At 53.8% G+C, this 13354-nt stretch overlaps 3 non-coding genes across 3 annotated transcripts; all 3 read right to left on the reverse strand.

Annotated features, from left to right (window-relative positions):
* Positions 1 to 629: 629 nt before the first annotated feature.
* On the reverse strand, positions 630 to 702 carry trnat-ugu (transfer RNA threonine (anticodon UGU)). Its single transcript has one exon. It is a non-coding gene; the product is annotated as a tRNA-Thr (tRNA).
* A 948-nt stretch (positions 703 to 1650) lies between these two features.
* trnai-aau (transfer RNA isoleucine (anticodon AAU)) lies at positions 1651 to 1724 on the reverse strand. The gene has a single exon. It is a non-coding gene; the product is annotated as a tRNA-Ile (tRNA).
* A 3896-nt stretch (positions 1725 to 5620) lies between these two features.
* On the reverse strand, positions 5621 to 5693 carry trnat-cgu (transfer RNA threonine (anticodon CGU)). Its single transcript has one exon. It is a non-coding gene; the product is annotated as a tRNA-Thr (tRNA).
* Between the last annotated feature and the right edge of the window lie 7661 nt (positions 5694 to 13354).

Genomic DNA, 13354 nt, shown 5'->3' on the forward strand with positions numbered 1-13354 from the left:
GTGAGATTTGAACTCATGACCCTTGGCTTACAAGACCAGTGCACTAAACCCTGAGCTATGGAGCCAGCAGCTCTCAGAAAGACAGGGGAAGGAGCAGGAAAGAGAGGGGAAGGGAAAAGAGAGAGTGGAAGGAGGGAGAGAGAGGGGAAGGGGAGAGAGTGGGGAAGGAGTGAGAGAGATGGAAGGGGAGACTGGTCTTTGGCCAGGGACTCCCAGGTGTCGGTGGGAATGTTGCACTTTATCAGGGAGGCTTTGAGGGTGTCCCTTGCAACGTTTCCTCTGCCCACCTTTGGCTCGCTTGCCGTGAAGGAGTTCCGAGTAGAGCGCTTGCTTTGGGAGTCTCGTGTCTGGGACATGCGGACTATGTGGCCCTGCCCAGCAGATACCTCTTGGTCGGCTGGTGCAGACACGATGGGCCGAAATGGTCACCTTCCCTGCTGTAAGTTTCTATGAGTCGATGATATACCGGTGTCTCTGAGACTGGATGTGGAAAAGGTGGGATACAGACTGGGAGTGGGAAGTGAAAGTACTGTGGGCAGATTGTAAAGTGCGGAGTGAGCGGTTCCTGTTGATGGTGTCGGCCTGTCGCCGATTGACGGTCAATTCAGTAACAGAAGCCAAAATTGAGTAGGCCCCAGTGAGATTTGAACCCACGACCCCTGGTTTACAAAAACAGTGCTCTAACCCCTGAGCTATGGAGCCACCTGTAACACCAGCTCCTGTTTGCATCTTACTATTGTTAACAAGGAGGTGGGGCCCGAATAATCATTCTCGGTGATTCATCCCTGAACATTGACAGAATCTTACAGCACACAAGGAGGGCCATTCGGCCCATCGTGTCTGTGTCGGCTCTGTGAGAGAGATTAGTGCTTGGAAGTTGTAAAAGGAGGGAGAGAGGGGAATGAGTGGGAGAGGGAATGGGAGAGAGAGGGGGAAGGAGTCAACCAGAGGGGAATGGAAGAGAGCGTAATGGGAGAGAGCGAGTGGGGGAGGGGAGCGAGATGGGAAGTCGAGAGAGGGAGGAGGCAGGAGAGAGAGAAAGGAAGGGGAGAGAGAGGGAGCAGGGGAGAATCTGAAAAGAAAGGCAAAAGCGGGAGAGAGAGGAGTGAGGGGAGGGAGCGGAAGGAGAGAGAGAGAGAGGGGAAGGGGAGAGAGAGAGGGAAAGGGGAGAGAGAAAGGAAGGGGAGAGAGAGGGAGCAGGGGAGAATCTGAAAAGAAAGGCAAAAGAGTGAGAGAGAGGAGGGAAGAGAGGGGAAGGGGAGAGAGAGGGAAAGGGGAGAGAGAGAGGGAAAGGGGAGAGAGGGAGGAGGCAGGGGAGAGAGAAAGGAAGGGGAGAGAGAGAGCAGGGGAGAATCTGAAAAGAAAGGCAAAAGAGGGAGAGAGAGGAGTGAGGGGAGGGAGCGGAAGGAGAGAGAGGGGAAGGGGAGAGAGAGAGGGAAAGGGGAGAGAGAGATGGAGAAAGTGAGATTGCGGGAAAGTGAGAGAGGAGTTAAAAACAAATGTAGAACAGGTTGTGATCTGGAAAGCAGAGAGACAGGGAAAAGTGTGAGGGGAGCCTGTAGTTCTAGGGTCAATCTCAGAGCTGTTTAATATTTATAATCAATGCCTTTGTGAATTGACAGTGAATTTAAATACTGAGCTAATTTTGAGTGAGCCCCAATGAGATTTGAACCCACGACCACTGGTTTATTAGACCAGTGCTCTAACCCCTGAGCTATGGAACCACCTGCCCTGGGCTGTGGGTCATTCCCCAGTTAGTGCTGTGTGTTTGAAGAATGAGGAGGGGTCAGTGAAACGCTCAGATTGTGTCTCATCCCCCAGACTCCTGCCTCCGTCTCTTCAATATTCGCCTCTCAACATCGATATATCGGGTCTTCCACGTAGTAAAACATCCCAAGGCAACTCAGTCACACTCTGCCTCAATCTCTCTGTCTCTCTGTCTCTCTGTGTCTCTGTGTATCTTTCTCAGTCTCTCTCTCTCTCTCTGTCTTCCTTTCTCACTCTCTCTCTGCCTCAATCTCTCTGTGTCTCTGTGTATTTTTCTCAGTCTCTCTCTCTCTGTCTTTCTTTCTCACTCTCTCTCTGTCTCTCTATCACTTTGTCTCTCTGTCTCTCTCTCTCTCACTCACTCACTCTCGCTCTGTTTCTCTCTCTTTCTCAGTCTCTCTCTCTGTCTCTCTCTATAACTTTCTCTCTGTCACTCACTGTCTCTCGAGCCGGAAGGGGTTAGAGAGGGGGAAGGGGAAAGTCAGAAGGGAAAGGAGAGAGAGAGAGAGAGGGAGGGGAGAGATTGAGGAGTGAGTGGAGAGAGAGGAGCGGAGAGTGGGAAGGGGAGAAAGCGGGGTAAAGGAACAGGGAGAGGGAAGGAGTGAGTGAGGGGGGAAGGCGAGAGAGAGACAGAGAGAGAGAGAGAGATGGAGAGAGAGAGGAGCGTGTCAGTAGTTGTTATTACATCGATAGTCCACGAGGTGGGGCTCTATTAGAGGAAGAGAGAGGGAAGGGGAGAGAGAGGGGAAGGAGTGAGAGAGAGGGAAGGGGAGAGTGAGGGGAAGGAGTGAGAGAGAGGGAAGGGGAGAGTGAGGGGAAGGAGTGAGAGGGAGGGAAGGGGAGAGTGAGGGGAAGGAGTGAGAGAGCGGGAAGGGGAGAGTGAAGGGAAGAAGTGAGAGAGAAGGAAGTGGAGAGTGAGGGGAAGGAGTGAGAGAGAGGGAAGGGGAGAGTGAGAGGAAGGAGTGAGAGAGAGGGAAGGGGAGCTGAGGGGAAGGAGTGAGAGAGAGGGAAGGGGAGAGTGAGGAGAAGGAGAGAGAGAGAGGGACGGGGAGAGTGAGGGGAAAGAGTGAGTGAGAGTAAAGGAGAGAGTGAGGGGAAGGAGCAAAAGAGAGGGAAGGGTTGAATGAGGGGAAGGAGTGAAAGAGAGGGAAGGGGAGAGTGAGGGGAAGGAGTGAGAGAGAGGGAAGGGGAGAGTGAGGGGAAGGAGTGAGAGAGAGGGAAGGGGAGAGTGAGGGGTAGGAGTGAGAGAGAGACGGGGAAGAGGAGAGACAGAGGGAACACCAACAATAATGTGTATTTATATAGCGCCTTTAACGTAGTGAAACGTCCCAAGGTGCTCCACAGGAGGATAATGGGATAAAAATTTGACACCGAGCCACAAAAGTAGAAATTAGCGCAGGTGACAAGAGGTCGGTTATTAGGAGCGTCTTGAAGGAGGAAAGAGAGGTAGAGAGGCGGAGAGGTTTAGGGAGGCATGGCCACTGATGGTGGAGCGATTATAATCAGGGATGGTCAGGAGGGCAGATATAGAGGAGTGCAGACATCTCGGGGGGTTGTGGGGCTGGAGGAGATTACAGAGATAGGGAGGGGTGTAGGGGCTGGAGGAGGTTACAGAGATAGGGAGGGGTGTAGGGGCTGGAGGAGGTTGCAGAGATAGAGAGGGGTGTAGGGGCTGGAGGAGGTTACAGAGATAGGGAGGGGTGTAGGTGCTGGAGGAGGTTATAGAGATAAGGAGGGGTGTAGGTGCTGGAGGAGGTTATAGAGATAGGGAGGGGTGTAGACGCTGGAGGAAGTTACAGAGATAGGGAGGGGCGAGCGTCATGGAGGGATTTGTAAACAAGGATGAGAATTTTGAAATCGAAGCGTTGCTTAACAGGGAGCCAATGTCAGGCAGAGAGCACAGGGGGTGATGGGTGAGTGGGACTCGGTGCGAGTTAGGACACGGGGGCAGTGAGCACAGGGGGTGATGGGTGAGCGGGACTCGGTGCGAGTTAGGACATGGGGCAGTGAGCACAGGGGGTGATGGGTGAGCGGGACTCGGTGCGAGTTAGGAGATGGGGCAGTGAGCACAGGGGGTGATGGGTGAGCGGGACTCGGTGCGAGTTAGGACACGGGGCAGTGAGCACAGCGGGTGATGGGTGAGCGGGACTCGGTGCGAGTTAGGACATGGGGCAGTGAGCACAGAGGGTGATGGGTGAGCGGGACTCGGTGCGAGTTAGGACACGGGGCAGCGAGCACAGGGGGTGATGGGTGAGCGGGACTGGGTGTGAGTTACGACACACGGCAGTGAGCACAGGGGTTGATGGGTGAGCGGGACTGGGTGTGAGTTAGGACACGGGGCAGTGAGCACAGCGGGTGATGGGTGAGCGGGACTGGGTGTGAGTTAGGACACGGGTCAGCGAGCACAGGGGGTGATGGGTGAGCGGGACTGGGTGTGAGTTAGGACACGGGGCAGTGAGCACAGCGGGTGATGGGTGAGCATGACTGGGTGTGCGTTAGGACACGGGGCAGTGAGCACAGCGGGTGATGGGTGAGCGGGACTGGGTGTGAGTTAGGACACGGGTCAGCGAGCACAGGGGGTGATGGGTGAGTGGGACTCGGTGCGAGTTAGGACACGGGGCAGTGAGCACAGGGGGTGATGGGTGAGCGGGACTGGGTGTGAGTTAGGACACGGGGCAGCGAGCACAGTGGGTGATGGGTGAGTGGGACTCGGTGCGAGTTAGGACACGGGGTCAGCCGAGTTTTGGATCACCTCTAGTTTATATTGGGTAGAATGTGAGAAGAATTGAGAGACAGGGGGAAGGGGAATGAGAGGTGGGGAGCGGAAGGGGGAGAGAGAGAGACAGGAAAGGATAGAGAGTGGGTGTGGCAAGGGAGGGGGGAGACGGGCAAAGCGAGATCGCGGGAAAGGGGGTAAAAGATGCAGAATGGGGGTCGGCAGAGAGAGATTTGGATGGAGAGAAAATATAATAGAGACGACAACCTGTTGTTCCAGGGTCGGTATCAGAGCAGTTTAATATTTATAATTAAAGCCCTTGTTAATTGACGGTGAATTTAAATATTGAGCTAATTTTGAGTAAGCCCCAGTGAGATTTGAACCCACGACCCTGATTTATTAGACCAGAGATCTAACCCCTGAGCTATGGAACCACCTGTGTTGGGAAACGCAGGGTAAGGAGCAGGAAAGAGAGGGGAAGGGAAAAGAGAGAGTGGAAGGAGTGAGAGAGAGGGGGAAGGGGAAATAGAGGGAGAGGGAAGGGTGGCGATGGAGTGAGTGAGAGAGGATAATGGATGAGAGCGGAAGGCAGAGTAAGTGATGGAAGGGGAGAGAGGGGAAGGGGAGAGGGGGGAAGGGGAGAGAGATGGGAAGGGGAGAGGGGGGAAGGGGAGAGAGATGGGAAGGCAAGAGAGGGAGGAGGCAAGCGAGAGAGAAAGGAAGGGGAGAGAGAGGGAGAACGGGAGACTCTGAAAAGAAAGGGAAAAGAGAGGAAGGAGGGGAGGGAGGGAAGTGGAGAGTGAAAAGGTGAGGGGAAGGGGAGAGAGGGTGGAGAGACTGGGTTGGCGAAAGAGACAGAGTGAGCGGAGAGAGGGGGTGAGAGAGTGGATAGCGGAGAGAGAGGGTGAGGCGAGGGAGGGGGAAAGGGGGAGAGGGGAATGAGTGAGAGACGGGAAAGCGATAAAAAGGTGTAGAACGGGTCGTCATGAGGAAGGGAGAGAGAGAGTGTCAGAGACACAAGAAGGAGGAGAGAGGGGGGACCCTGTTGTTGCAGGGACAGTCTTGGAGCTGTTTGATATTTATAATTAAAGCCCTTGTTAATTGACAGTGAATTTAAATGCTGAGCTAATTTTGAGCAGGCCCCAGTGAGATTTGAACCCACGACCCCTGGTTTACGAGACCAGTGCTCTAACCTCTGAGTTATGGAGCCACCTGCTCTGGGAAATACAGGGGAAGGAGCAGGAAAGTGAGGGGAAGGGAAAAGAGAGAGTGGAAGGAGTGAGAGAGAGGGGGAAGGGGAGAGAGATTGGAAAGAGAGAGAGGGAGGAGGCAGGGGAGACGCCTGCCTCCGTCTCTTCAATATTCGCCTCTCAACATCGATATATCGGGTCTTTCACGTCGTAAAACATCCCAAGGCAACTCAGTCACACTCTGCCTCAATCTCTCTGTCTCTCAATCTCTTTCTCTCTCTCCCTCTGTCTCTCTCTCTCTCTGTCTCTCTATCACTTTCTCTCTGTCGCTCACTGTCTCTCGAGCCGGAAGGGGTCAGAGAGGGGGAAGGGGAAAGTCAGAAGGGAAGGGAGAGAGAGAGAGAGAGAGAGGGAGGAGAGAGATTGAGGAGTGAGTGGAGAGAGAGGAGCGGAGAGTGGGAAGGGGAGAAAGCGGGGGAAAGGGACAGGGAGAGGGAAGGAGTGAGTGAGAGGGGGAAGGGGAGAGAGGGAGAGAGAGAGATGGAGAGAGAGAGGAGCGTGTCAGTAGTTGTTATTACATCGATAGTCCACTAGGTGGGGCTCTATTAGAGGAAGAGAGAGGGAAGGGGAGAGTGAGGGGAAGGAGTGAGAGAGAGGGAAGGGGAGAGTGAGGGGAAGGAGTGAGAGAGAGGGAAGGGGAGAGTGAGGGAAAGGAGTGATAGAGAGGGAAGGGGAGAGTGAGGGGAAGGAGTGAGAGAGAGGGAAGGGGAGAGAGAGGGGAAGGAGTGAGAGAGAGGGAAGGGGAGAGTGACGGGAAGGAGTGAGAGAGAGGGAAGGGGAGAGTGAGGGGAAGGAGTGAGAGAGAGGGAAGGGGAGAGTGAGGGGAATGAGTGAGAGAGAGGGAAGGGGAGAGTGAGGGGAAGGAGTGAGAGAGAGGGAAGGGGAGAGTGAGGGGAAGGAGTGAGAGAGAGACGGGGAAGAGGACAGTGAGGTGAAGGAGTGAGGGAGAGGGAAGGGGAGAGTGAGGGGAAGGAGTGAGAGAGAGGGAAGGGGAGAGTGTGGGGAAGGAGTGAGAGAGAGACGGGGAAGAGGAGAGACAGAGGGAACACCAACAATAATGTATATTTATATAGCGCCTTTAACGTAGTGAAACGTCCCAAGCTGCTCCACAGGAGGATTATGGGATAAACATTTGACACCGAGCCACAAAAGTAGAAATTAGCGCAGGTGAAGAGGTCGGTTTTAAGGAGCGTCTTGAAGGAAGAAAGAGAGGTAGAGAGGCGGAGAGGTTTAGGGAGGGAGTTCCAGAGCTTGGGGCTCAGGCAACAGAAGGCCCGGCCACCGATGGTGGAGCGATTATAATCAGGGATAGTCAGAGGGCAGAATTAGAGGAGTGCAGACATCTCGGGGGGTTGTGGGGCCGGAGGGAATTACAGAGATAGGGAGGGATGTAGGGGCTGGAGGAGGTTAAAGAGATAGGGAGTAGTGAGGGGCCATGGAGGGATTTGTAAACAAGGATGAGAATTTTGAAATCGAGGCATTGCTTATCCGGGAGCCAATGTAGGGCAGAGAGCACAGGGGGTGATGGGTGAGCGGGACTCGGTGCGAGTTAGGACACGGGGGCAGTGAGCACAGTGGGTGATGGGTGAGCGGGACTCGGTGTGAGTTAGGACACGGGGCAGTGAGCACAGTGGGTGATGGGTGAGCGGGACTCGGTGCGAGTTAGGACATGGGGGCAGTGAGCACAGTGGGTGATGGGTGAGCGGGACTCGGTGTGAGTTAGGACACGGGGCAGTGAGCACAGTGGGTGATGGGTGAGCAGGACTCGGTGCGAGTTAGGACACGGGGCAGCGAGCACAGGGGGTGATGGGTGAGCGGGACTCGATGCGAGTTAGGACACGGGGCAGTGAGCACAGGGGGTGATGGGTGAGCGGGACTCGGTGCGAGTTAGGACACGGGGTCAGCGAGCACAGGGGGTGATGGGTGAGCGGGACTGGGTGTGAGTTAGGACACGGGGCAGCGAGCACAGTGGGTGATGGGGGAGCGGGACTCGGTGCGAGTTAGGACACGGGGCAGTGAGCACGGGGTGATGGGTGAGTGGGACTGGGTGCGAGTTAGGACACAGGGGCAGCGAGCACAGTGGGTGATGGGTGAGTGGGACTCGGTGCGAGTTAGGACACGGGGCAGCGAGCACAGGGGGTGATGGGTGAGCGGGACTGGGTGTGAGTTAGGACACAGGGGCAGCGAGCACAGCGGGTGATGGGTGAGTGGGACTCGGTGCGAGTTAGGACACGGGGTCAGTCGAGTTTTGGATCACCTCGAGTTTATATTGGGGTAGAATGTGGGAAGAATTGAGAGACAGGGGGAAGGGGAGTGAGAGGTGGAGAGCGGAAGGGGGAGAGAGAGAGAGACAGGAAAGGATAGAGAGTGGGTGTGGCAAGGGAGGGGGGAGACGGGCAAAGTGAGATAGCGGGAAAGGGGGTAAAAGATGCAGAATGGGGGTCGACAGAGAGAGATTTGGATGGAGAGAAAGTGTAATAGAGACGACAACCTGTTGTTCCAGGGTCGGTATCAGAGCAGTTTAATATTTATAATTAAAGCCCTTGTTAATTGACGGTGAATTTAAATATTGAGCTAATTTAGAGTATGCCCCAGTGAGATTTGAACCCACGACCCTGATTTACTAGACCAGAGCTCTAACCCCTGAGCTATAGAACCACCTGTTTTGGGAAACGCAGGGTAAGGAGCAGGAAAGAGAGGGGAAGGGAAAAGAGAGAGTGGAAGGAGTGAGAGAGAGGGGGAAGGGGAAATAGAGGGAGAGGGAAGGGTGGCGATGGAGTGAGTGAGAGAGGATAATGGATGAGAGCGGAAGGGGAGAGTAAGTGATGGAAGGGGAGAGAGGGGAAGGGGAGAGGGGGGAAGGGGAGAGAGATGGGAAGCCAAGAGAGGGAGGAGGCAAGGGAGAGAGAAAGGAAGGGGAGAGAGAGGGAGAACGGGGGACTCTGAAAAGAAAGGGAAAAGAGAGAAAGGAGGGGAGGGAGGGAGGTGGAGAGTGAAAAGGCGAGGGGAAGGGGAGAGAGGGTGGTGAGACTGGGTTGGCGAAAGAGACAGAGTGAGCAGAAAGAGGGGGTGAGAGAGTGGATAGCGGAGAGAGAGGGTGAGGCGAGGGAGGGGGAAAGGGGGAGAAGGGAATGAGTGAGAGACGGGAAAGCGATAAAAAGGTGTAGAACGGGTCGTGATGGGGAAGGGAGAGAGAGAGAGAGTGTCAGAGACACAAGAAGGAGGAGAGAGGGGGGATCCTGTTGTTGCAGGGACAGTCTTGGAGCTGTTTGATATTTATAATTAAAGCCTTGTTAATTGACAGTGAATTTAAATACTGAGCTAATTTTAAGTCGGCCCCAGTGACTTTTGATCTCACGACCCCTGGTTTACGAGATCAGTGCTCTAACCCCTGAACTGTGGAGCCACCTGCTCTGGGAAAGACAGGGGAAGGAGCAGGAAAGAGAGGGGAAGGGAAAAGAGAGAGTGGAAGGAGTGAGAGAGAGGGGGAAGGGGAGAGAGATCGGAAAGAGAGAGAGGGAGGAGGCAGGGGAGACTCCTGCCTCCGTCTCTTCAATATTCGCCTCTCAACATCGATATATCGGGTCTTTCACGTAGTAAAACATCCCAAGGCAACTCAGTCACACTCTGCCTCAATCTCTCTGTCTCTCAATCTCTTTCTCTCTCTCCCTCTGTCTCTCTCTCTCTCTGTCTCTCTCTCTCTCTGTTTCCCTATCACTTTCTCTCTGTCGCTCACTGTCTCTCGAGCCGGAAGGGGTTAGAGAGGGGGAAGGGGAAAGTCAGAAGGGAAAGGAGAGAGAGAGAGGGAGGAGAGAGATTGAGGAGTGAGTGGAGAGAGAGGAGCGGAGAGTGGGAAGGGGAGAAAGCGGGGGAAAGGAACAGCGTGAGGGAAGGAGAGAGTGAGAGGGGGAAGGGGAGAGAGGGAGAGAGAGAGATGGAGAGAGAGAGGAGCGTGTCAGTAGTTGTTATTACATCGATAGTCCACTAGGTGGTGCTCTATTAGAGGAAGAGAGAGGGAAGGGGAGAGTGAGGGGAAGGAGTGAGAGAGAGGGAAGGGGAGAGTGAGGGGAAGGAGTGAGAGAGAGGGAAGGGGAGAGTGACGGGAAGGAGTGAGAGAGAGGGAAGGGGAGAGTGAGGGGAAGGAGTGAGAGGGAGGGAAGGGGAGAGTGAGGGGAAGGAGTGAGAGAGAGGGAAAGGGAGAGTGAGGGGAAGGAGTGAGAGAGACGGGGAGAGTGAGGGGAAGGAGTGAGAGAGAGGGAAGGGGAGAGTGACGGGAAGGAGTGAGAGAGAGGGAAGGGGAGAGTGAGGGGAAGGAGTGAGAGGGAGGGAAGGGGAGAGTGAGGGGAAGGAGTGAGAGAGAGGGAAGGGGAGAGTGAGGGGAAGGAGTGAGAGAGACGGGGAGAGTGAGGGGAAGGAGTGAGAGAGAGACGGGGAAGAGGAGAGTGAGATGAAGGAGTGAGGGAGAGGGAAGGGGAGAGTGAGGGGAAGGAGTGAGAGAGAGGGAAGGGGAGAGTGAGGGGAAGGAGTGAGAGAGAGACGGGGAAGAGGAGAGACAGAGGGAACACCAACAATAATGTATATTTATATAGCGCCTTTAACATAGTGAAACGTCCCAAGGTGCTCCACAGGAGGATTATGGGATAAAAATTTGACACCGAGCCACAAAAATAGAAATTAGCGCAGGTGAAGAGGTCGGTTTTAAGGAGAGTCTTGAAGGAGGAAAGAGAGGTAGAGAGGCGGAGAGGTTTAGGGAGGGAGTTCCAGAGCTTGGGGCCCAGGCAACAGAAGGCCCGGCCACCGATGGTGGAGCGATTATAATCAGGGATGGTCAGGAGGGCAGAATTAGAGGAGTGCAGACATAAGGACATAAGAACATAAGAACTTGGAACAGGAGTAGGCCATCTAGCCCCTTGAGCCTGCTCCGCCATTCAATAAGATCATGGCTGATTGTGGGGTTACAGAGATAGGGAGGGATGTAGGAGCTGGAGGAGATTACAGAGATAGGGAGTTGTGTGGGAAGTTACAGAGATAGGGGGGGTTGTGGGGCTGGAGGAGGTTACAGAGATAGGGAGTAGTGAGGGGCCATGCAGGGATTTGTAAACAAGGATGAGAATTTTGAAATCGAGGCATTGCTTAACCGGGAGCCAATGTAGGGCAGCGAGCACAGTGGGTGATGGGTGAGTGGGACTCGGTGCGAGTTAGGACATGGGGCAGTGAGCACAGGGGGTGATGGGTGAGCGGGACTCGGTGCGAGTTAGGACACGGGGTCAGTGAGCACAGGGGGTGATGGGTGAGCGGGACTTGGTGCGATTTCGGTCACGGGGCAGCGAGCACAGGGGGTGATGGGTGAGTGGGACTCGGTGCGAGTTAGGACACGGCGGCAGTGAGCACAGGGGGTGATGGGTGAGTGGGACTGGGTGCGAGTTAGGACACGGGGCAGCCGAGTTTTGGATCACTTCTCGTTTATATTGGGTAGAATGTGGAAAGAAATGTGAGAGAGGGGGAAGGGGAGAGGATGGGGAGAGTGAGGGGAGAGGGAAATGAGTGAGAGATGGGGAAAGCAAGAATAAGATGTAGAATGGGTCAGGGAGAGAGAGTGTAAAGGACACAAGGAGGAGGAGAGGGGAGCCTGTTGTTTCAGGAACAGTCTTGGAGCTGTTTAATATTTATAATTAGGCCCCAGGGAGATTTGAATCCACGACCTCTGGTTTAACAAGACCAATTCTCTAACCCCTGAGCTATGGAGCCACCTGCTCTGGGAAAGACAGGGGAAGGAGCAGGAAAGAGAGGGGAAGGGAAAAGAGAGAGTGGAAGGAGTGAGAGAGAGGGAACAGAGACAGCGAGAAAGAGAGGAAAAGAGAGGGAGGGGATGGAGAGAGAGAGAGTGGAAGGAGGGAAAGAGAGGGCTAGGGGTGGGAGAGAGAAAGGGGCGAAGGGGAGAGAGAGGAAGGAAGAGGAAAGAGATGTTAAGGGGAGAGAGGGGGAAGGGATGAGAGAGACTGGAGGAAATGGGTAGAGGAGAGAGAGGGAAACGGGAGAGTGCGGAAGGGGAGAGAGAGGGGAATGAGTGATAAAGAGAAATGGGGAGAGCGGCAGAATGTGTAGTGATGGGGAAGATAGGGAGAGAGGGAGAATGAGAAAGGGGGCGAAAGGAGAATAGGAGAGCTTTGTGTTTCAGGGTCAGTCTCAAAGCTGGTCAATATTTATTATTAAATCCCTTGTTAATTGACAGTGAATTTAAATACTGAGTTAACTTTGAATAGGCCCCAGTGAGATTTAAACCCACAACCACTAGTTTACTGAACCAGTGCTTTAACCCCTGAACTATGGAGCCACCTGTTCCAGCGAAAACAGGGGAAGGATCAGGAAAGAGAGGGGAAGGGAAAAGGAGTGCGGAGGGAGGGGAAGGAGAGAGAGTGGGGAAGGAGTGAGAGAGTGGGAAGGGGAGACAGCGAGGAAGAGAGGGAGTTGGGGAAAGAGAGGGAGGGGATGGAGAGAGAGAGTGTGGAATGGGGGGAGAGAGAGGGGAAGGAGTGGGAGAGAGGGGGGGGAGGGGAGAGAGATGTTTAGGGGAGAAAGGGGAAAGGAGTGAGAGAGAGGGGAAGGGCAGAGAGGGGGGGAACCTGAAAGAAAAGGGAAAAGAGAGGGACGGGAGTGTAACGGTGTGGTGGTGGTCCCGGGGGTCAGGTTCACCTCTGACCTACTTGAGCGGTTCGAATCGCCCCCCACTCCCTTGGGTTCTAGACTCTGGATTTATTTGGGGGGGTGTGACAAAGTGCAAAGGTCACTGGTTTGGTGCAAAAGAACTTTGATTTTATTGAAGACAAGAAAATACAATGTCAAAACTTATAATCACTCTGATAAAGAACAATACATTACACATTCAAAGGGGGTGTACAGTAAAATGACACCTCCCACCTCCCCATACCTAATCCTAGCTAGGTTAGACTCCAGGGCAGGCAGGGACTATGCTTACCAATCCTTTCTGGTCAGTTAGCGGTAGTTCACGGTTTTGGGGTTCCTTGAATTGTGTAGGTTCTGCTTGCCGTACCCCGAACGTCGGAGAAGACTTCTAGCTGCACAATCTTCAGTTGGGTTGAGTCCACTGATGCGGTAAAGCACGTTTTGGATCTATGGGGTAAGTACCCGGTTTTCTTCGTTAGAAATAGGTTCAAAGTCTCTTTGGGTAATGTTTTCACCTGTTGGTAGTCAGGGCTTAGATTGTAGACTGGAAACTTTCGATTCTTCGGTATCTTCCAGTTGGAGTTTATTTGTAGTTTGGTCGATCGCGGTGGTTTTTCATTGATACCACGTTGGCTGTGGTCAGTTGTTGCCGCGATGGTGATGTTCTTCCTTCAGGACTTCAGGACTTCGAGGCTGGAGAAGTTAGTTTACAACAGTCGCGTTGGTTTCTCTCCCTTCTTGATGACACAAGCGTGGTCTCGGTTGTTTGGCAAAGTATGTCACACCCTCTGTTAAAACAGGGGCCAGTTATACGGTTTGAGTGGTTCTAATCTTCACACCAAATCAGTCCAGGATTCTTTGATTGAATTTGGCGGGCTTGACTCTTCTTTGTAATATTTTGGCGGGCTCATTCAAAGTTAATATGTTTTGTGTGGGT

This window comes from Pristiophorus japonicus, unplaced genomic scaffold (assembly GCF_044704955.1).
Source record: "Pristiophorus japonicus isolate sPriJap1 unplaced genomic scaffold, sPriJap1.hap1 HAP1_SCAFFOLD_494, whole genome shotgun sequence".
NCBI lineage: Eukaryota > Metazoa > Chordata > Chondrichthyes > Pristiophoridae > Pristiophorus > Pristiophorus japonicus.